Here is a 24,997-nt window from a genome sequence, read left to right on the forward strand (position 1 = left end):
CATAGTTAAGAAGTGTCTGTGGCCAGATTCAAACCCAGATCCTTTTGACTCCACGTCTGATGCTTTATCCAATGCATTACCTAGATGCCCCTCCTTCCCTGCTGTCTACAAACATGCTCAAATGTACCTCATTCTGAAAAACTCTCATAATATACTCATGTCCTCTGAAGTGATTGTCTACTATTTCCTTTCTTTCATTTTTAGTCAGAATCCTGTAAAATCTGTACTTATTACCATCACTTCCTCTCCACTGACTTTCTCTTCAGACATCTACAATCTGACTTCTGATTTCATTATTTCATTGAAACTTCTCTTTCCAAAGTCATCAATTTATCAGTCAGTCAATAAGCATTTATTAAACACCTACTATGTGCCAAGCACTGGGCTAAGCATTGGGGATTCAAAAGGAGGCAAAAATCCATTCCTTACTCAAGGAACTCATAATGTAATTGGGAAAACAACAAAGAAACAAATTTGTACAAATAAGCTGAAGATAATAGGAAATAATTAATGGAGGAAAGATACTAGAATTATGAATTATCTATCCTGTAGAAAGTGGGATTTTAGTTAGGACTTGATGGAATCCAGGAGAGAGAAGAAGAGGGAGAACATTGTAGGTATGGAAGGCAGCCAGAGAAAATGCCTGAAGCCATGAGATGAAGTGTCTTGTGCATGGAACATCAAAAATGTCAGTGTCATTGGATAGAAGAGTATGTGGTGGGGAGGATACACAATAAGGTGTAAGAAGCCTGGAAAGGTGGGGAGCTAGGTTATGGAGAATTTTTTATTTGATACTGGAGGGGATAGGGAGCCCCTGGTACTTATTGAGTGTGTGTATCTTGAAATAAAAAGGAAACTGAAATAAGCTAACTGAAATATAGTAACTGGATAAGGAAACTTACTAAGGGAAACTGGAATAAGTAAATAAATGAACTAGGTAACAACACTGAACTGGGGAATAGCTGGGGTAACAGATTTAACTGACAAGTCTCCCGGGAGATTGAATCATTCAATACTCACAGTGGATAGATTGAATGGGTAAGGACAACAGATAAATAGATAACAACCAGGGAGTCAACTGGGATACACAGTGGGTTCTTATATTTGTCAACCTAAGTATCTGGGTAAAGACTTGACTAGGAAAGAGAATGGTAACTGAGATGTTTAATGATTATTGGGATAGGTAAGGAAGGGGTATGGATAAACTGAATCTAAGATCTATGGATCTCCATCCTGGAGTTTAGGGATGGACAAAATCTACACTATGGCTAAATGTAACAGCAGAATTATCAAGGTCTTGCTGAGAGAAGGAGATCTCACATAGAGTCCAATGGAGATGTTCTTCAAAGATGATCACAGGAGTCTTGAAATATAACCAAATAATCCAGTCAGGAGTTGGAGAAGGGATGATCTCTATGTCTACCACAGAGAGTCAAAACCCACTTCTCAACCTTACTCCTTCACTGGGATGCTTGATTGCAGATGGTATTTAATCCAAAATCCAGGGAAACAGCTTCAGGGCACATCTGTTTCTCACCAACTCCCACCATTAGACTTCATACTTCACGTCTTCAGTGCCAGATCAAAACTGTCACTGACTCTCCTCTCAAGGTTCTGGAATCTCCTTGCTAATCAGTCTGCCCTGCTAAACTAAAATCCTATATTTCTATGACAGTGTGTGACTGTGTGTGTGTGTGTGTGTCTGTCTGTCTGTCTGTGAACATGGTTGAAGCTGCACTTTTGGAAAATCACTTTAGTGGCTTAATTGAAGATGGTCTTGAGTGGGGAGAGACTTGTGGAAGGCAGACCAAACAGTAGCCTATTGCAGAGTCCAGGTAGGAGATGTTGAGATGTAAATGTTAAAATTAATGGTTGGACGATGATTATATGAAATTATGTGATCACCAGTATTTATTATATCTTAAGTCAGAAGTTTATTTACAAATATTTATAAATAGAGAGGAAACAATAAAGAAGAGAAATGTGAGGGGATAGAGAAGTTATCTATCTTAAATGTTTTGCTCTGTCTCTACTTAATACAGACAAAGATTAATTAGCTCTCAACCAGGAAGGCTGGTAGAGAGTAACCACATGGTCTCCTCCAAGATGGAAGCCAGTCTCTCCAGAAGCTAGGAAAGGGGTCAGCCTTTTTCTCACCCAATGAAGTAATCCAAGAGTCAGAGTCCAAGTAGAAGCTGAGCTCCAAGCCCATGATCGAAGCCATAGTCTCCAGCGAAGTTCCCTCAAAGACTATCTAAGACTATCTCCAGAAGACAATTTCTTCAGACTATCTTCTCAAAGACAATCTGCCCTGAAGGAGTTTGAGGTTTTTATAGTGACTTCTTGTCCTTCCCCTCTTCATTAGGGCCAATCACAGTTTCCAAATTGTCTAGCACTGCCCAGAGGGCAGTGTCTGTAGGATCAACTTCTCATTTTCTGCAGGTTAAGTATAATAAGGGAACAAAGCAAGTGGGTGGGGGTTGTGGGTCCCTAAGTTAATAGGTGGGAAAGGAGGGTACAGTGATGGAGGTAGTAAATTAAGGGGGTAGGAGAGATGTAAGAGAATGACTGAGTTTAGGGAAATATAAGATGATGAAGTATAATGAGTGGCAAGGGGAGAGAATGAGGTAGTTGGCCAGACAGCTGCAACAGAGAGACACAAACTGGGTACACAGGCTTGAGACAAAGAACACAGAAGGGAAACAGGCTGAACCCCTTTAGGTAGGAAGGGCACTTCTACAGACAAAAGGTTGGGGCCAGTCAGAAATGGTTTGAAACTAACTAGAGGACTTTCTAGTCAGTTTCTCAGGTTCACAAAGAAGGAGTCCCAAGGCTCTTCCCTGTCTGTGAAATAGACGGGCTTCTCAGAGGAAGTATAGAGATCACCACTTCCTCCAAGATGGACACCTCCAACTCCCCTCAGGACCCAAAGGGAAACTATTCCTTTTTCTCCTTATCCCTCTTTTATCATTCAACCAACCATTTAGCAAAAGGTTTGATTAAGTGACAACAGGATTTATTAAGTTTCAGGGTTGATTATAAAGGACAGAGGGATACAAGGTTTCTCTAACAACTGCCTAGGGAGAAGCTCCAGGTGGGGGAGAGACACAGGAATAGGGTAAACTGAGCAAAAGCCTGCTCCCACTCATCCCAGGAGGCTTTTTTGCCTTTAAGGTTAGGGAAGTTATACAAAATGAATCAGGAGATAATTTGTATCAAGGGTAAGCCCTACTTGACTATGGGGAAAACTAAGTCTTCAAAGTTTGATTGCTACCACCCAAATCCACCCTTCTCCCAAACCCACAGGAAATTAGGAAAGGAAATGGGGATTGAAATAGGGAAGGTCAGGGAGATCTAGAGGAATTAGCTAAGCTACAAAATCTCAAGAGAAAAGGCACAGAATCAAGGCCAGGTTTCAGCCCAAAGACTGAACCCAGTTGACCCTTCTGCTCTGACCGGGCCTCCCGGATCAACTGCCTCTAGTCAGGATTCTAAACCCTCTCAGCTGCCAGAAATTCTGCAGTTAGCCTTTTGCAGGGTTGATTGCACCTTTGCATTACATAATTTATGATAAGAAAGATTCACAGATTCCTGGCTGATTGAATTTCTAAGGGTGGGAATTCTCTAAGTACCTTGCTGGCTTCTCACCCGGTACTAAGTAGGTGTCTAATCTTTTGTTGATTCAATTCAAAAGTAGCCAAAGGAGAGTCAATCCTGTCTTCACAATTTAGGGAGGTACTAAGTAGAGGTACTTAAGTTATTCTTAACTCAGGATAAACAATAAAGAATTCTCTTTCACAGAGGGTGTGCACCAGGGATGTGGCAAAATTAGAGGAAATAAGGGAGTGTATTCAAGAGATGTTGCAAAGGTGAATTTGACAGGTCTTGGCAATAAGTTGGATATGGAGGTGTTTGTGAAAAACAATGATGAGCTGAATATGTCATCTAGTTTGCAAATTAGGGTACTGGAAGGATGATGGTGCCCTAGATATGAACAGAGAAGTTTACAAGGAAAAGGTTTTAGGGGGAATGATAATGAGTTCAATTTTGAACATGCATATAAGATATTTACTCTACATCTGGTCTGAGATGTCTGAAAGGCAGTTGGAAATGTGATCAAGACGATCAGTAGAGAGGTTAGGGCTGGTTAGGTAGATTTGAGAATCATTGATGTACAGATGATCATTAAATCAATGGCTGATGAGATCACCAGTTAAAGCAGGAGAAAGAAGAGAGAAGAGGATTCAGGACAGAACCCTGGGGGACATCCCTGGTTAGTGAGTAGGATTTGGATGATGGTCCAGCAAAGGAGAGTAATAATGAGTGGTTACACAAATAGGAGGAGAACCAGGAGAGAATGGTGTTCCAAAAACCCAGAGAGAAGAAAATATCAAGGAGAAGAGGGTGACTGAAAATGTCAAAGACAGAGCAGTCAAGAAGGATGAGAAGTGAGAAAAGGCTATTTGATTAGGCAATATGGCAAATCATTGATAACTTTGAAGAAACTTGTTTTAGTGGAATGATAAGCCTAGAAACAAGATTGCAGGGGGTTAAGAAAAAAAGAGAGAAGAAGTGTGTGTGTGTGTATATTATGGTATGATAGTATCTATTATAGATGACCTTTTCAAGGCATTTAGGAAGAAGAGATGTAAGATGATAGCAAAGATGGAAGGATCTAGTAAGGGATTTTTTCAGGATGGTGTGGAAAGTTACTATTGAACTCTAATAATTTTTATATCAAACTTTTCTTTAGCTTTGGTTTTAGAAGGTCATTCATCTTTCAAGTTAATACACCATCTCAATGAGCTGGCTTTTGTCAAAAGCAGGCTAGAGACCTGGTCCTTGTTTATCTGTAAACAAGAACTCTCTTGGATAGTGAAATCAACCAACTCTAGCCACCACACTGCCAGGCAGCCATCATTTTGGACTGCTATAGCCTTGCCACATGGCAGAATGTGTTGGAGTTTTTCAGGTTTTGTTGGAATCTTTAGGACATCTGACTCTTCCTGTGATGAAACAATAAGGGAGGAGTTGAGGTCTCTGAGTACCAATTCCTGTATGACTGTTTTCTAATCAGAGATATCCTGGGGAGGGGTTGGATGTCACCAGTGGTATATAAGATGTGTGCCAGTGGAAGTCATTCTCTTTTGTCCCTCTCTTCTGGCTCTATTTTTTGCTTTTGCTGTTGTTCTTTGGCATGTGTTCAGATTGTGGAGGAAGTCCAGTGGCTATTTAGGTTTCCTTGAGTAGTCTTTTAATAAATTAATTTTAAAATTTAATATACTTCCAGAAAATTTTATTCTTTGTAATGGAGGGAGGCATGGGTATGTTTGTAGGTAGAAGGAAATGAGCCAATAGAGGACAAGATTAAAAATAAATTAATTATCTTTTAATCACCCAATATAATGATCAGTCCTCATCCCTCATCTTTCTACAGGTTTGACGCTGATAACTACTCTCTTTTCCTAGGGATTCTCTTTTTGTGTTTTGTTACACTATTCTATCTTCTTTCTCCTCCTACTTATTTGACTGCCTCATCTCATTTTTTTATGCTGATTTATCATATGTATCATACCCTTTAATGGTGGGTACTCCCCAGGTTTCAATCCTGAGTCCTCTTTTCAACATATATTCTCTCCCTTGATGACCTCATTAGATGCAGTGGATTTAGTTATCATCACTATGAAGACAACTTCCAGCTTAAGTCAGCTAAGTAGCTCATTGGATAGAGTTATAGGCCTGGAGTCAGAAATTCCTGAATTCAAATGTAGTCTCAGATACTCATTTGCTAACTCTTGGCAAAGCACTTAATCTCTGTCTTAGTCTTTCATCTAGAAAATGAGGATAACAGTAACACCTACAACCCAGGGTTGTAAAGATTGAATGAGATATTTATAAAATGCTTTGGAAATCTTAAAGAGCTCTATAAATTGTAGCTTTCATCATCATCATCATTAACAACTGAGCCGTATTTTCTTCCTTGAGCTTTAGTTGTTCATCTCTAACTGCCTAATGGACATTTCAAACTGGATGTCCTATTGGGGCAGAATGCCCACAAATGAACATATTATCTTCCCCCAGAACTCAGGTCTTTTCAAATTTCTCTGTCTCTATTGAGGGCACCACTATTGTTCTGTCACCCAACTCTAATCTCACTCTTTCACTCACATATCCAATCACTTGCCAAATATTGCCATTTCTACTTCCATAATGTCCCTGTGTATGGTCTCTTCTCTACTCATATAACCTTAGTTCAAGCCCTTGTCACCTTTCCCCTAGACTTCTGTGGTAGTCTCCTCATTAGTTTCCCTGGCTTAAATCTCTCCCTATTCTGATCCTTATTCCATATGTAATTGAGGATTGCCAGGAAAAGGTGCCTTAAACAGTAAACAGGTGGATGTGTGGGAGACAGGAATGACAGGAAGGGGCCCAATAAGTAGGGAGATTAAAGTTTAACTGCAAAGGGGTGTCTGTTACTGAATTGGCTGTTAGGTCCAACTGCCACTCTGAAGCACCAAGACTAGGCCTATGGCAATCAGCAAAGTAAAGGCAGGAGTTTATAAGTTAAGGCAACACATTTAATCAAGGAACAAACTAAGATTAAGGATGGGATAGGGTTTACTACACTTAAAAGCTAAGGGCAAACCATAGGGGCAGGGGAAGGACGTGTCTACACTAAACTAAGGCCTAAGCATAACAGGGCCCAGGGAAAAGCAGGACAGGAGTGAGTATCCTCACAACAGTAGTGTTTAGCCCCACTCCAGTGATGTTTCTGCTCCTCCTGGACCACCATCTGCACTCTTCCAGGTGGGTAGATTCTGTGAGCTGACCTAGCCCAAAGTTGACCTGCAACTCAGGTTGGGATTTAGCAGTCTCTACCAAAATCTCCTACAAGTAGGCGACAGGCTTTCCACAGGATCACTGGTAAATCTGGTGTCTCCTAGTTATCAGTTGCTGCTTGCCCCAACCACCATGGAGTCTATCTCAGTGAGCAAGAAACACACTTCCTGCTTCTTCATTCCATCTTGGAATCCTCCAGCCCTTCCTGCTAGGTCCAACACTCATACTAAATTAATAGCTAAATAATCCTCATAACATATACCACTATTAACATAGTTTTCCTACAGCACATGTCTGACCAGATCACTCCCACACTCAGTAAACTCCAAAGGCTCCTTATTGCCTTTTAGTTTATGTGTAAAAATTTCTGTCTGAACTTTAAAGCCATTCAAAACTTTCATCTGACCTCTCCAACCATGTTATACATTCTTTCCCTTATTGTATTCTGTGGTTCAGTTAGACAAGCTGTCTTGAGGCTTGTGGAGATTAAAATTAATATACAAAATACTAAATATTTTATTTATGAATAGTTCTTTACACACAATACTCTATTTCCCATCTTTGTGTCTTTATATTGGCTGTCTCTCATGCCTAGAATGCATTTCCTTTTCACTTCTGACTTTTACCATCCTCTAAAAAAATCAAAACTCATTTCAAATGCTATGTCTATATGAACTCTTTCCTGATCTTTTCAGTTGCTAGCATCCTACCCCATTATTATATATATACCCATATATGTACACATTGTCATCTCTGGCTAGATTTCAAATTCTTTGAAGGCAGAGATTGTTTTGTTTTTATCTTTGCATTCTCAGCACCTAGCACAGTGCTTAATACATAGTAGATATTTGATTGCTCATTGATCCCTTAATAGAATATCAGGCATAATAAAGGCATGAATATCATTATATGGGAATTCATAGGAAGGAAGTATGCATTTCTGGGTGGGAAAACCTAGTAATGCCTTATCTTTCTATCCCCAGAATCCCGGCTGTGGTCATAGTGGGAGAAAGGATATAATTATTCTGAAGAGTTTTTGAGCATTGGCCCATTTGAAGACATCATTGCTCAATTTAGGCATTTTCTTTTCTGAACTTACTGAAATTCTATGTGTCTCATAACTTATTTTCAAAGTTCTATTGGTACAAAATTTCTGCTATCATCCTGTATGTAAGTCATGAACAAATTTGCAGTTTTTAGAGAGTTTGTGAGTTTAGAAGTAAATACAAGGTAGAATTTATGAAAAGAAGAAAAAAGCTTGGGAGATCTTACTCTGGGCGTAGATTCCTAGGCACAATTGACTCATATATGAGCTCCCTGGGCCCCAAATAGCTGTCTCTCTGATTGCCTGTGGTTTTTTTTACTTCATTTTTTCTCTACTCCAATTCTAGTAATTAGAGATTATTTTAGGTCACTAGTATCCTCTTCTTAAAAGTATAAATGTTTCTTGGAGAGTCACTGGTCATTCATATATGAATATGAATTCATTTGGATTGTTTCCCTTCTAGCATTTGTGTTGAGAACTAGTGCATTGAAAGAGTTTTGGTAGAAGATATAATAAAGAAACGTGGTCAAACTTGGAGCCTGGAGCAACTGCAGGGGATGAATGCTTTAGAGTTCAGGACAGTATGCCATTGGGCACTAGAAGGTAGGAGAGGGCACAGAAACAGAGGTGAGAGGACCCTAAAGGTAAATTAGGGCAAGATGGGGAGGAAATTCTCTTCCTCTTCTTTATCCTGCCTCATGAATCACTTGGCTCTCAGCTTCTAGGACCCACAACATGGTATACTACTAGAATTATTCTATTTAGACTACATTATGGTTTGAGAGATGGCTTGAGGATCTAAAACCATTATATATCACATTATTTCAACAGGAAATCATGTTCCAACTTAAAAATAAATTAAAACATCTTTGTGTGGAAATTAGTCACAATCTGACACATTTACTATGTGTCAAGAGGTAATGATGGAAGAGTCACAAGGTCATGGTAGAAGAGAGTCACAGTTCAACATGGAAAAGGACAATCAGTATGAATGCTTAAAGAGGTTGAAGGGTAAGAAAACATACTTCGTTGATTCATATGTGCTTTCACGTACCAGGGATACTAAAAATGACGTCTCTGCTATTCTAGGTTTGGGTATGAATAAAAGAAGTGATGCAAATATATAAGGAGCTAAATCAATTGTACAAAAAAAATCAAGCCATTCCCCAATTGATAAATGGGCAAGGGACATAAATAGGCAATTTTCAGATAGAGAAATCTAAACTATCAACAAACACATGAAGTGTTCTAAATCTCTTATAATTAGAGAAATGCAAATCAAAACAACTCCAAGGTACCACCTCACACCTATCAGATTAGCTAATATGACAGCAAAGGAAAGTGGTAAATGTTGGAGAGTATGTGGCAAAATTGGGACATTAATGCATTGCTGGTGGAGTTGTGAATTGATCCAACCATTCTGGATGGATGTTGGAACTATGCCCAAAGGGTTTTAACAGACTATCTGCCTTTTGATCCAGACATATGCCCCAAAGAGATAATAAGGAAAAAGACTTGTACAAAAATATTTATAGCCACACTCTTTGTGGTGGCAAAAAATTGGAAAATGAGAGAATGTCCTTTGATTGGGGAATGGCTGAAGAAATTGTGGTATCTGTTGGTGATGGAATACTATTGTGCTCAAAGGAATAATGAACTGGAGGAATTCCATGTGAACTGGAATGACCTCCAGGAATTGATGCAGAGTGAAAGGAGCAGATCCAGGAGAACATTGTACACAGAGACTGATACACTGTGGTACAATCTAACATAATGGACTTCTCTACTAGCAGCAATGCAAGGATCCAGAGCAAGGCTGAGAGACTTATGAGAAAGAAAACTAGTCACATTCAGAGGAAGAACTGTGGGAGTAGAAACACAGAAGAAAAACAACAGCTTGAACACATGGACTGATGGGGATATTATTGAGGATGTAGACACTAAACGATAACTCTTGTCCAACTATCAATAATATGGAATTAGGTCTTAATGATACATGTAAAATCCAGTGGAATTGTGCATTGGCTACAAGGTTTGGTGGGGTTTGAGGGAGAGGGAAAGAAAATGAAACATGTAACTGTGGAAAAATATTCAAAATAAAAATTAAAAAAAGGGAAAAAAAGAAGTGATGACCTCAGTCCACATATTAGAGGAAAAGATAAAGTTTGGTATGGTAAATATACCTGCCATTTTCAGAATTGTTTTTTCCCTTCCAAAAATACTTGAGTAAAAGACGATTTGTCTGCAATAGCAAAGCCTCTTGATTTCTTTTTGGAAAAGAGCCATTTTGAGAACTGAAATGCTGAAGCTAATGAGCCTCTTTTGCCAATAGTTATAATAGACTTATAGACAGGTTAAAAAAATCTGTGCCTACTCTATATTTTCATCAGTTCGGAGGGCCAACACATAATCTAAAACAAGCTTCTAGGGCTCTTGTTGCATTTTTGAATGTGGCTGTACAAAGTGAGTTGCCTAAAGTAGAATTTATTGCACAATATAGACCCTCAGTTCCTTTGGGATGAATGCCTTGGAAAGCATGCACTTAGCTGACAACCGCTAAGGCAGCCAGGCTCACTTGGAATCTGCTAGAGCCCAGTTCTATTTATTGATGGTATCAAATGCTTTTATTGCATAAAATCCATGAAGACAGGGAGTAGAAGTCTTTGCATTCCTGGCCCCCTTCTGGGTCCACACTGGTGCCAAGACCACAGTGATATCAATAATACCTCACATTTATATTGTGCTTTAGCTTTTCAAACATTATCTTATTGAATCCTTACAAGGCTGTGGGTGCAGGACAGGAAGGAGCAAAGTAGGTCAGATGCTATCCTCTTTATTTGAAGAAAATGAGTCAATAGGAAACCAGTGATTTGTCCAAGGACCTCAGGTTAACTAAATAAGGACACAACTTTACTTAGAAGGGTAGCTAGGTGGCACAGTAGATATAACACCCAGCTTGGAGTCAGAAAGACCTATGTTCAAATCCAGCTTCAGACATTGACTACCTACATGACCCTGAGCAAGTCACTTAACCCTGTTTTCCTCATTTTCCTCATCTGTAAAATGAGTTGGAGAAGGATTTGGCAAACCACTCCAGTCTCTTTGCCAAGAAAACCCCAGATGGGGTCATGAAGAGTCAGACATAACCAAAGTCACTGAATAACAAGGCTTATGTCTCCATATTCTGAGTCCAAGGATCATTTTACCACATCATGTACACTGCTTCTTCTTAATGGCTTAAAGTTGCTTTGATATCTTTGTAGATATGACATGATGCTATTGGGTCTGCAAACAATTCAAGCAGGCTCCTGGAAAGTGCAAAGAGTTGACCATCTTTCGTGTATTTTTTCTTGAAGATAATAATCAAGATAAAACATGACATTATAGGACATCCCTTTTGTTCAGGGTAGAGGTGAAGCCTATGTAGAAGTTTAAGCAGCTTTTTATCTCTCTGTTTGAAAATATTAAATAAGAATTTCATGGAGTCCTTAAAAGGCTTTTCATTATTGAGTCCGATGGCAGCACTTGCTTTCTCATCAGATAAAACTGCAACTATTCTCCAACTTTCTCAAACCTGAACCTTCAGAATCTTTTTTAATATCAAGAGATAGACAAGAGAGACAAGATATTCTTTATCCTTTTTAGGGACTTTTCCTCTATGTGGAGTCTTTCACATAGCCACTGGTTAATGAATATTTGTTAAATGTATGAACCTTTGACTTCTCACTCTCCTTCAGCCCTCACATCCAATTAATCACTAAGGCTTGTTGATAGTTTCTTTAAAATATCTCTTGGATTTGTTCCTACAACTCTATTCCCACCAACATGATACTACTTCAGAATTTTACTCCATTTCTTCTCCACTGTAATAATATTCTAATAGGTCTCTATGAGTCCACACTTCCTCAACAACCACAATTCATATTATAGATTGCTTCCAGTTTAAATAAAATCAGCTTTCATCACATCATTCTCTTGATCAAAAAATATATACTGACCTCTTATTCCTTGCCCCCTGGATCAATGTACCAAAGAGCAGTTAAAAAAGACCATTTTGAGGGCCATATTTGACTGTAATCTCTTCTATTTCTACTACTTCCTAAAAGGAGTCTTCTTCATTCAGACTAGTGTGGTCTCTTGACAGAAACACATCTGAAGGGGAAAGAGAATGATATGGTAATGTGAACTAGGGTAGGCAACAAAGTTGAGCTTAAACTACTTTGTTTATCATTGGTCTTTTTCCTACCGGGCATTGTGCATTCCAGGAAATCATTAATCCGCAAATGCAACTATAGACACCCTCAATATCGAAGCATCATAGACATGGGTTCCCTTTCTAGACCAGAGGATTCTGATCTCAGCAGAAGAACTCAAATTCAGAGAGAACATTTCACTCTGCAAACTCCATCTTACTGCAGTCAAAGTACTTTTGGTCTCATGATCATAATATTTATAAAGGACCCTGTTATTGATTATTTGCATGGCTTTGGGCAAATCACAGTCCTTTTTGAACTGTAGCTTCTCATCTATAAAATTAAAGGTTTGGATTGGATAATGAGTAATGTTCCTTCCAATTCTATGCCCTATTATGTGTAAATATGTAGGGCTAGTCTATATTTCAATACCAGTATTGGTTTCAGTGCTGTCCCCACTTAAACATACCATATTTTTTCATTTGTACCTGAATGTCTTAATGACATTCTTCTATCCTAAATGTCCATACCTGCTGCATTCCTGCTTCTGTGGTTCTGCCTTGTTGCCTTTCCCTCTGCATCATCTAGTCAAGTCTTTCTCTTTTCTGTTCCTTACTCTATTTATGGCTGAGTCTTTGTTTATTCTATTTCACTTCACCAGAAAGACTTTCCCTTTTCCATAAGCTTATCAAAATTTACACTCATCCTCCACGACCAAGATTAAATCCTACCTCCTCTGTGAATCCTTTTCTGATACTCCAGCTCCTATTAATATCTTTCCTTAAACTAATTCCCTTTTCATTTATCATCAGCACTAGAATACTTCACACATCATTGCAATATTTACTCCTTTGTACTATTCTCCATTGGTTGTCTATGTATAATTCTTATCTCTATTAAGATTATAAGGTCCTCTAGGGCAGGAATCATATCCTATCTTTACTTCCTTCTTTTTTTCCTTCCTTTTTTCTTCCCTCTTTCCTCCATTCCTTCATCCTTCTATCTTTCCATCCTTCCATTCCTTCCTTCCTTCCCATGCAAATGGATTTTGAGGTCAACTTACTATCCATATTGCTTTGGGCAAGTTAATTAACCTGAGCTTTAATTTTTTTCAGCTGTAAAAGACACCTCAATTGCTTCTGAGATCCCTTCCTGTTCTAGATCTAAAAAACTTTGTCACCTAAAGCCTCACACAAATACTTATATCAAATAATATTTATTTCTTTTCTTCTAGGATGCTAAAAAATCTTTTATATCTACCCAAGATAATTACATTAATTCTATGGCCTGTATAATAAATGCACCCCAAATATAGAATGAAATTTTCCTAATCAACAAGTATGAAGAAAAAATCTTACATTGATCAAAGTATGCATTGATACATACATTGTTTGATCCTTTAAACATCCTCTGAAGTAGGCAGATATTTTGATCCTGATTTTCTGGACATGGAAACAGTGGTCCAGAGAAGTGAAGGGACTTATCCTAAGATGTTACCTAGTGTCTAGATCTCCTGACTCCTAAGTCTATTCCTTTTCCCACTATTTACACAGTCACCAGCTCATAGTTTCTGCTGAGCACTGCATGTATCTTTCATGAGGAATTTAGCTGCATTTTCAACAAGCATTTATTAAGTATCTATTATGTTTCAGGAACTATGCTGGTTCCTGGGGTTTAAAGACAGAATGGGAAAAAAAAAACCCTTAGCCCCAGAGAGCTTTCGTTCCACTAGGTTTTTAATATACAAGCTGAAAAAGAGATACCCACCATTGCTTATGCAAAGACTCTTTTCTGTCAAACACCACACAGCTCTGGACTCTTGGAATGATATTCTTCAGTTTACCAGGAGGAGCATGTGGGAGACATCAACTCTTCCTTTTGCAGTCTGAAGTCTCAGCCTACGTGCCTAAATACTACCAGACACATTAGACGAAAGGCCTCCAAAGCACATGATTGCTTGTGTGGCATTTTATGTCTCTGGGATTTTATTCAAATATTTCATGGTCTCTATACAGCAAAGTCCATTTTTAAGAGACTCTATTAAAGGGATAGACCTCCCTCAAGATGTGTTTCTGTGCCAAGACAGAGAAATAGCCCCAGTGAAGGCAGCCTTTTGAGTAAATGTTCAGTTTATAACAAAAAGAAAAAAAAATTGAAAGGAGAAGAAAATAGTATTTCCTTTGACTAAAACCAATTATTAAATGAATTCATGTTCTAGTGAGTTAGTCATTCTAGGTGAATCAACTACACTGACTTTTAGAGTCATTTTTGGCATACATATGCATTAATTCTTTTAGGCACATTAGTTTTGGACACTTGGTGTCTAGCACACAGTGCTTTTTCATTCATTAATTCATTGTCATCTTAATTACTCCTTCAGTGTTTTCACACTAAAGATTAGGATGCTTTCAGAAGTTCTTTATTTGGGAGCTATGCAGTGGGTATGATAAATATGGGCCTATTTACCATATAGGTCTGTCTGGTGAGGAGCCTAGAGGCTTCATTGGTGGCTGGAATAGAAGGAAAGGTAATTTGCTAAGTGAGGACATATGCTTAAGAGGATATGAAGTAGATTGCTATATGCTTGGAGTGATACATCTAACATATTGCCTTATACATAGTTGGCATCCAATATATATTCATTGAATAAATTAATTAAATGCACCAGAGTCCTTTGCCTCTCAAAGGTTATTCCTATAATTCCGTCATTGTCACTTCCTTTCTTTGAATCTTGAAGACTTCTGGATCTTCCAACAGTCCCTATCAAAATACCAATACTCTTGAACTATTATTACATAACAAAAATTAATGAGTTAACAAGAATTTATTAAATATCTACCATATTCCAAGCACTATACTGGGAACTGTGGATATAAAAATAAAACAAAACAAAAAGAAATAATCTGTACTCTTAGAGAATTTGCATTTTATTGAGGAAGACAATATATTCATTCACACTCATACACATATACAGTATATGTGTATACACACACAAACACACACATAATAAATACAGAGTAGTTAAATATAGGATAATTCGATCTTGATCTACTGGACAAGGAAACAGTGGTCCAGGGAAATGAAGAGAGTTATTCAAGATGCCACACAGCTAATGGTAAATCCAGTTCTCCTGACTCTCATTCTGTTCCTCTTCCCATTATTTATACAGAAACTCATATTTTTTTCTGCCGAGCATTGAATGTATCTTCCATAAAGAAGTTAGTTGCATTTTCAACAAGTATTTGTTAAATATTCCCTATATGTCAGGCACTGTGCTAGTTCTAGGGTTTAAAGATAGAATGAACAAAATATCTCTGACCCCATTGAGCTTTTCATTCTACTGAGAGAAGGTACTAGAAGTTGGGGAGATTAAGAAGGCTTCATGTTGATGGTGATTAAACTATGCTATGGAGGTGAATCAGGAAGGCTTTCCAGGTATGGAAAACGGCCATTGAAAAGCCCAGAGATGGAAAATGGAGTGCCATGTGTTAGGAGGAGCAAGAAGACCTGTTTATCTGGGCTCAAGATGTGGGAAGAGAAGTACAGGGATGCATATTGAGGATGGAAAGAGAAGTTAGGAACTTATATTTTATCCTAGGGGTATTAGGGAGCTACTAGAGTTTTTTGAGAAGGTGAGTGACATGATATATATCACATTTATGGACAATTACTTTGATGGCTGTGTAAAGGATGGACTAAAATGGGGAGAGATATGAGGGCAGGGAAACCAATTAGGAACCATTGCAATAGTTCAGGTAAGAAGCAACGATGATTTGTCAGGGTAATGACTGAATAAATAGAAAGAACCACATAGTTTTTAGTTAAATTCTTATGCATCAGTTAACATCTTAGAAAAGAGTAGTAGGAATGGGATCCAGGTTAGGGCCTGGGGCTAAAGAAGAATGGGCAAGATAGAAAAATGGAATCTAAGTTCTAGAAGAGGCAGATAGCATCTTAGCCTTTGAAGGGATCATAGTGATTGTTAATCCCAAACCCTGATACCCTTTGCATTTTGTAGATTAGTCAAGGAGGAAAGAAGGAAAATTTAGTACCAGACCAACGCCTTGGTAAGCTGGCATCTATCTAGGGCCATATGTTATGGTGCATCATCTTTTAAAAAGACATTTCTTAAAAGTGTATATGTTCACATTGCCTGGGTGCACAAAATTCTAGGACAATTCTAGGGCAGTGCTTGGAAAGGGCATTATGACGGAACAAATGGGCTAAAAGGTTAACTCTTGGTAAAACCCAGTCCTACTGCATTTTAAGAATACCTGCATCGAACTCTGTGTAACTTATAGGAAAGATCTCTCTCATCTAAAATGAAAAGCTTCTTACCCATACCCATAAGGACCACAGAGAAGCCCAGTATCTTATGCTTGAGCTCCACAACTACATGGTTGGCAGAGGTTGGGCATTTAATGTGTTTCTTGAATTTCATGAAAATCATTATTTAACATTCATTAGAACACATCTGTGCTCCATGAATCAGGCCTGGTTGAATTCATTTAAAAGGATGCTTGGTGAAAAAAATGTCAGCAGAAAAGAAATAATGTTTGTCATGAGCAAACCTGCCAGGGACTTCAGGCAAAATGCCAGAGTAGAAATGCAGGCCTTGCCTTGTGCCATCACTGGGAAGAGCTGTCTCTAAACTTGGGCCCTGCCAATCCCCTGCTGTCAGCACCCCGGGGGCTGCTGCTGAGATCTTGGGCTTGAGGAAATTGTAATTCCTTCACATACACGGAGAGGAGTAGTGTCCAAATAACATCAGTTAGGCAGGGGACAGACAATCAGCACATATTTTCCCACCTTGTTTCTCTTCCTTTGTTTTTCTGTCCCTTGCTTTTCCCCACCCCCACCTTTTCTTTTCTTTTAAACAAGTAAGTTCACAAGACAAGCTAATTAATTCTGTTTTCCTATAGATTGTATGTACTCAGGGAAGGGAGTTGGGCCAGAGACAGTTCCCACTGGATGCAGATGTCCAGAAAGCAACAAATATGTCCTATAAAATTGCCAAGGCAACCGTAGCTGCTGCTGACATCACTGGGAACAGAAGAAGGGGGGCAAGGAGGAGGGAGAGAAACAAATTCCAGGTGTGCCTCCCTTAAGAAAATCTCCCTTTAGAATAATCATAACATGGATAAATTAGGTGTGGCTTCTTTGCATGATAAACAGATCTTTCTCTTTACCAAAAATCATCTCCAGAAGTTTTCTTTAGATTGGAGCTCCCTTTTTACATTGTTTGGGATTATCTCCCAGTCTAGCTTGGAAGGTTTTTGTGCTTTCTTCAAGCTCAATGTGGTAAAAGGAAACAGCCTTAGTTTGAACCCTGATCCAGTGCAGATTCTACTCAATGTTCAGGAAAATAGCCAATAATTAAATAAGAAGGTATTTATTTGAACCATGCTGATAAAATATAACTAACAGAACAATCCAGGCAATAAATTCATTCTTAACCTTTCACAAACCAGTTGCAAACAATTCCCCCACAGACTTCTATGCAAGAAGAAAAAAGGAAACAAATCTTTAAGGCTACAGTGATGGTGAGGAGACATACCCTGGTGACACTACATTGTGTGTGTATGTGTGTGTATGTGTGTGTGTGTAATATGGTGATATATTCCATTCTCAGAATAATCTTTATTAAATATTTATTTATGTATAATATAATAATGTTTATTAAACACATAAAAGATATAAAGAAAGGAATTATTTTGGAATATACACATGTATGTGTATACATATATGTATATATGCACTTTTATAGATATATAGATGTATGTATGTATGCATACACACATGCATTTATATAGAGTTTACAGTGTGCTAGATTCTGTGCTAAGCACTTTACAATTATTATCTCATTTGATTCTCACAACCCTGGCAGGTAGGTGCTATTATTATCCCCATTTTACAGATGAGAAAACTGAGGCAGAGGCTGAGTGACTTGCCAAGAGTCACACAGCTAAGAAGCATCAGAAGTCAAATTTGAACTCTTCATATTGACCCCAGGCCTGCTATTTATCCATTGTACCACCTCTCTGCCAATCCCTCTCTCGTCCCTCTCCTTCCCTCCCTCCTTTCCTCCCTCTGTGTCTATCTTTCTGTCTCTGTCCCTGCCTCTCCCTCTCCCTCTCTCTCTCTCTCAATCTCTCTCTCTCTCTCAATCTCTCTCTCTCAGTCTCTCTCTCTCTCTTCCCCAGCACACACATAATACACATACATGCAACTTTATATATATATATATATACACACGTACATATGTACATATATATGTATATATATAATTTATCCATGTTATGATTATCCTAAAGGGATATATACACACATATTCTGAGACCTTAGGTTAGGAGCCCCAGCACTGAGCTGTCCAAGGTAAGGCTGTATCTCTACCACTGTCAATCACAAGCAGCTCAGCTTCCTATTTTCCAACTTAGGTACTTCAGTCTCACCCCTGCCTCTGTTGATGCCTTTGCAGAAATCAGTTTGTCCTAAAACTGCCTCATCATTTGCTGCCTCTCACACTACTTCTTATCTCAGTTATCTAATAAAGTTCAGATCATCTTTCAGTTGAGCTTCTACATATAAATGGTCTTTTAGTTTCAGATCTCTCAGGCTATTTAAGCTCCATGATATCAGGGAATGTTTCATTCTTTTATATGTCTCCCTGGTGGCCCACAGATGGTAGGAATGTAATAAATACTCCTTGAATGATTGATGGGCATTCAATACATTCTTTAACCTGCCTTCCATTTGCTTTAAACTCTACATAGGTGGCATAAAAACTCCCTTGGGTAGCTAACTTGAGACATTTTTCTTCACCCTACAAAACATGTGTTCTTCAGCCCAACCAACTGACTTTGTCTTACCTCTTCCCCATTTGGGAGGGAGGAGAGCAGCCATCATGTCCCATGTAGTAGTTTCCTGGGGCTGTAACTAAATATATACATTTTCCCTTATCTGTCTTTTTTCATTTCCATCAAGCTATGTAAAATTGTCTTGAAGCTTTAAAAAGGAAATAATTTCTGTCATGAGCAAACTTACCAGATGCTTCAGACAAAATGCCATAGTTGAAATGCAAGTCTCACCTTGTGCCATCATTATGAAAGTCTGTCTATACACTTGGACCTCACTGTGGGCAACCTGGGGGCTAGAACTGAGATCTTGGGCATCTATTAAAGAGGAAAGCAAATATTGGGATGGGAAAGGTCACAGTCAGTTCTTTGCTAATTTTCTTCCCATTCCAGAAAAGCCCTTGTAATTCTAGTATAAATTTATTTTTAAAATTTTTATTTTGAATATTATCCCATAGGTACACGTTTCATGTTCTTTCTCTCTCCCTCAAACCCCCCCTAACCCCCCTTAGCCAACACACAATCCACTGGGTTTTACATGTATCATTGATCAAGACCTAATTATATATTATTGATAGTTGGACTAGAGTTATCATTTAGTGTCTACATCCTCAATAATATCCCCATCAGTCCATGTGTTCAAGCAGTTTTTTTTCTTCTGTGTTTCTCCTCCCACAGTTCTTCCTCTGAATGTGGCTAGTTTTCTTTCTCATAAGTCCCTCAGCCTTGGTCTGGATCCTTACATTGCTGCTAGTAGAGAAGTCCATTATGTTAGGTTGTACCACAGTGTATCAGTCTCTCTGTACAATGTTCTCTTGGGGTCTGCTCCTTTCACTCAATTCCTGGAGGTCATTCCAATTCATATGGAATTCCTCCAGTTCATTGTTCCTTTGAGCACAATAGTATTCCATCACCAACAGATACCACAATTTCTTCAGCCATTCCCCAATCAAAGGACATTCTCTCATTTTCCAATTTTTTGCCACCACAAAGAGTGTGGCTATAAATATTTTTGTAAAAGTCTTTTTCCTTATTATCTCTTTGTGGTATAAACCAAGCAGTGCTATGTCTGGATCAAAAGGCAAATAGTCTTTTAAAGCCCTTTGAGTATAATTCCAAATTGCCATCCAGAATGGTTGGCTTCACCAGCAATGCATTAATGTCCCAATTTTGCCACATCCCCTCCAACATTCATTATTCTCACCTGCTGTCATTTTAGCCAATCTGCTAGGTGTGAGGTGATAGCTCAGAGTAGTTATGATTTGCATTTCTCTAATTACTAGAGATTTAGAACACTTTCTCATGTGCTTATTGATAGTTTTGATTTCTTTATCTGAAAAATGTACCTTGCCCATTTATCAATTGGGGAATGGCTTGATTTTTTTGTACAATTTGATTTAGCTCCTTATATATTTCAATAATTAGAATTTGTCTGAGTTTTTTGTTATAAAGGTTTTTTCCCAATTTGTTGCTTCCCTTCTAATTTTGGCAGCATTGATTTTGTCTGTACAAAACTTTTTAGTTTAATGTAGTCAAAATTATTTATTTTACCTTTTGTAATTTTTTCTAACTCTTGCTTAGTTTTAAAATCTTTCCTTTCCGAGAGATCTGACAAAGATACTATTCTGTGCTCACCTAATTTACTTATAGTTTCCTTCTTTATATTCATCATTTACCCATTCTGAGTTTATCTTGATATAGGGTGTGAGATGCTGATCTAGTCCCAAACTATCCCATATTGTTTTCCAATTTTTCCAGCAGTTTTTTTAAATAGTGGGTTTTTGTCCCCAAAGCTGGGTTCTTTGGGTTTATTGTAGACTGTCTTGCTAAGGTCACTTACTCCTACTTTATTCGACTGATCCTCCCTTCTGTCTCTTTGCCAATATCATATTGTTTTGATGACTATTTCTTTATAGTACAGTTTAAGATCTGGTACTGCTAGGCCACCTTCCTTCATACTTTTTCATTATTTCCCTTGATATTCTTGGTCTTTTGTTCTTCCAAATGAACTTCGTTATAGTTTTTTTCTAATTCAGTAAAAAAGTTTTTTGGTACTTTGATAGGTATAGGACTAAATAAGTAAATTAATTTGGGTAGTATGGTCATTTTTATTATGTCAGCTCATCTTACCCATGAGCACTCAATGGTTTTCCAGTTGTTTAGATCTAGTTTTAATTGTGTGGAAAGGATTTCTTAGCTGTGTTCATATAATTCCTTTTTTTGTCTTGGCAGATAGATTCCTAAGAATTTTATATTGTCTAGGGTGATTTTAAATGGAATTTCTCTTTCTAACTCTTCCTGCTGCAATGTGTTGGAAATATATAGAAATGCTGATGATTTATGTGCATTTATTTTGTATCCTGCAAATTTGCTAAAGTTGTTGATTATTTCCACTAACTTTTTAGTTGAATCTCTAGGATGTTTTAAGTAGACCATCATATCATCTACAAAGAATGATAACTTGGTCTCCTCATTGCCTATTTTAATACTTTCAATTTCTTTTTCTTCTCTAATTGCTATTGTGAGTGTTTCTAGTACAATTTTAAATAATAGAGGTGATAATGGGCATCCTTGTTTCACTCCTGATCTTATGGGGAATGCTTCTAATTTATCCTCTTTGCAGATGATGTTTGTTGATGGTTTTAGATATATACCATTTATCATTTTTAGGAAAGGCCCTTCTTTTCCTAAAGTTTCTAGTGTTTTCAGTAGGAATGGGTGTGGTATTTTGTCAAAGGCTTTTTCAGCATCTATTGAGATGATCATGTGTTTTTTGTTGGTTTGCATGTTGATATGGTCAATTATGTGAATGGTTTTTCTAATGTTGAACCATCCTTGCATTCCTGATATAAATCTCACCTGGTCATATTAAATAACCCTTGTGATCACTTGCTGGAGTCTTTTTGCTAGTATTCTGTTTAAGATTTTTGCATCTATGTTCATTAGGGAGATTGGTCTATAGTTTTTTTTTCTCTATTTTTGATCCACCTGGTTTTGTGATCAGTACCATATTTGTGTCATAAAAGGAGTTTGGCAGAACTCCTTCTTTGCTTATTATGTCAAATAGTTTGTAGAGTATTGGAATTAGTTGTTTTTTGAAGGTGAGATAGAATTCACTTGTGAATCCATCTGGTGCTGGGGATTTTTTTCTTAGGGAGTTCTTTGATGACTTGTTCAATTTCTTTTTCTGATATGGGATTATTAACCTAGGCAACTTATATATTTGTAAATATTCATCCATATCACCTAGATTGCTATATTTATTGCCATGTAATTGGGCAAAATAGTTTTTAATGATTGCCTTAATTTCCCCTTCATTAGAGGTGAGGGCTCCCTTTTCATCTTTGATACTATCAATTTGGTTTTCTTCTTTCCTTTTTTAATTAGATTGACCAGTACTTTGTGAATTTTATTTATTTTTTCAAAGTACCAGTTTCTAGTCTTATTTATTAATTCCATAGTCCTTTTACTTTCAATTTTATTGATTTCCCCTTTGATTTTTATAATCTCTAATTTAGTTTTTGACTGGGGATTTTTAATTTGATCCCTTTCTAGTTTTTTGATTTGCATGCCCAGTTCATTGATCTCTGCCCTCTCTAATTTGTTAATATATGCACTCAAGGTTATAAATTTCCCCCTGAGTACTGCTTTAGCTGCATCCCACAGATTTTGACATGATGTCTCATTATTGTCATACTCTTCAATGAAATTATTAATTATTTCTATGATTTGTTCTTTAACTGATTTTGGAGAATCATATTATTTAATTTCCAATTAATTTTTGATTTGCCTGACCATGTGCCTTTACTGATTATTATTTTTATTGCATTATGATCTGAAAAGGTTACATTTATTATTTCTGCTCTTTTGCATTTGTTTGTCATGTTTCTATGCCTTACTACATGGTCAGTCTTTTTGAATGTACTACGTGTATCTGAAAAGAAGGTGTATTCCTTTCTATCCCTATTTATTTTTCTCCACATATCTATTAACTCTAATTTTTCTAGGATTTCATTCACCTTTCTTATCTCTTTCTTATTTACTTTTTGGTTTGATTTATCTAGATCTGAGAGAAGAATATTTAGACCTCCCACTAGTGTAGTTTTACTATCTATTTTCTCCTTGAGCTCTGCTAGTTTCTCCTTTAGAAATTTGGATGCTATACCATTTGGTGCATACATGTTGAGTACTATTATTTCCTCATTGTCTATACTGCCTTTTATCAGAATGTAATTACCTTCCCTAATTCTTTTAATCAGATCTATTTTTACTTTGGCTTTGTCAGAAATCATGATTGCCACTGCTGCCTTCTTTTTCTCAGTTGAAGTCCTAAAGATTTTGCTCCAGCCATTGACCTTTTCCCTGTGTATGCCCATCTGCCTCATATGTGTTTCTTGTAGACAACATATGGTAGGATTTTGGTTTCTAGTGCACTCTGCTATTTGCTTCCATTTTATGGGTGAGGTCATCCCATTCACATTCAGAATTATAATTATCACCAGTGTATTCCCCAACATTTTGGTATCCTCTCCTAGTTCTACCCCTTCTTCTTATGCTATTTTCTTTTAAATGAGTGCTTTGTTTTAAATCAGTCCCCCTTGTCCCCTCTCTTGGTTTACTTCCCTTTCCACCCCTCCCTTTTTATTCCCCTCTTATTATTTTTTAAGGCCTAATGAATTCCCTCCCCCCTCTCTTCCCCTCCCTTTATGAACTCCCCACCCCACTACCCCCCTTGTTTATCCCTTCTGACTTTTTCTATAGGGTTAAATAGAATTTGATATCCCAATGGATGTAGCTACTCTCCCTCTCAGGATCAATTCCTCTGAGAGTAAGGTTTAAGTATTTCTTATTAACATTCTCTTCCTCTCCTTATAATAGTACTCATCCCCTCCCCTTCCCATGCCCTCTTTGTGTGGTATAGATGATTCTATTTTTCTTATTCCTTCAATTTTCTCTTGGTGCCATCTTCTATTCCACTCCCCCCCCCACCACTTTTCTCCTCATATCATCTTAGACCATTTAGTACTCCAGTCTCTCCTTATGACTAATTCTTCTAATTACTATAATAGTGAGTACAGTTTTTTAGAATTACACATAATATCTCTCCATATAGGAATACAAATAATTTGATCTTATTGAAGTCCTTGAAGGAGGAAATTTAAAGATAAGAGTTTTCTTTCTTTCCCCTCTGTTTCTTATTTACCTTTTGATGTTTCTCTTGGTTTTTGTGGTTGGATATAAAACTTTCCATTTAGTCCTGGTCTTTTCTGTGTAAATACTTGGAAATCTTCTATTTTGTTGAATGCCCATACTTTCCCCTGGAAGTATATAGTTGGTTTTGATGGGTAGGTGATCCTTGGATGTAGACCCAATTCTCTTGCCTTTCTCAATATCATGTTCCAAGCCTTGTGGTCTATTTTGCCCTCTTGTTCAAGGACATTGGGGCAGTTTTCTTTGACAATTTCTTCTAGTATGATATCTAGATTTACTTTTTTTTTTCTCTCATTTTTCCAGAAGACCAATAATTCTGAAGTTGTCTCTTCTAGACCTGTTTTCTTGATCTATCAAGTCAAAAGTCTGACAAAATAGAAGGAAACATGAAATATCTCGATGAGAAGATGATAGAAAAAAACCCCAAAAATCCTAATCAGATCCCTATCACACTACATGATGGAGCATATATTTTTCTAATGCATTTCTGGTTCCACAGTTCTTTCTCTGGATGTGGATAGTATTCTTTCTCACAAGTTCCTCTTGATTGTCCTGGGTCATTGCATTTGTGAGGGGTGAAGGGACGAAGGTAGGAGGATTGGAGGAATGGGAGAAAGGAGAGAGGAAGGTAGAGGAAGGGAAAGAAAGGCAGGGGGAAATTGACCAGAGCCTTTCAGGGGTTCAAATAAAAGATCAGAGAGCAACTTTAGGGTTTAAAATAGCTGGGTTTTATTTTAATTAAAAAAGGGAAGGTCTAGGAAAAACTAGGAGATAGATAGAAAGGGGAAAAGGTGCCACTCGAGGGAGCTCAGGATTTGAGAACCTCCAGGCTTCAAAGCAGACCCTCCAGGGTA

Source organism: Gracilinanus agilis, chromosome 1, assembly GCF_016433145.1.
Source record: "Gracilinanus agilis isolate LMUSP501 chromosome 1, AgileGrace, whole genome shotgun sequence".
Taxonomy (NCBI): Eukaryota; Metazoa; Chordata; class Mammalia; order Didelphimorphia; family Didelphidae; genus Gracilinanus; species Gracilinanus agilis.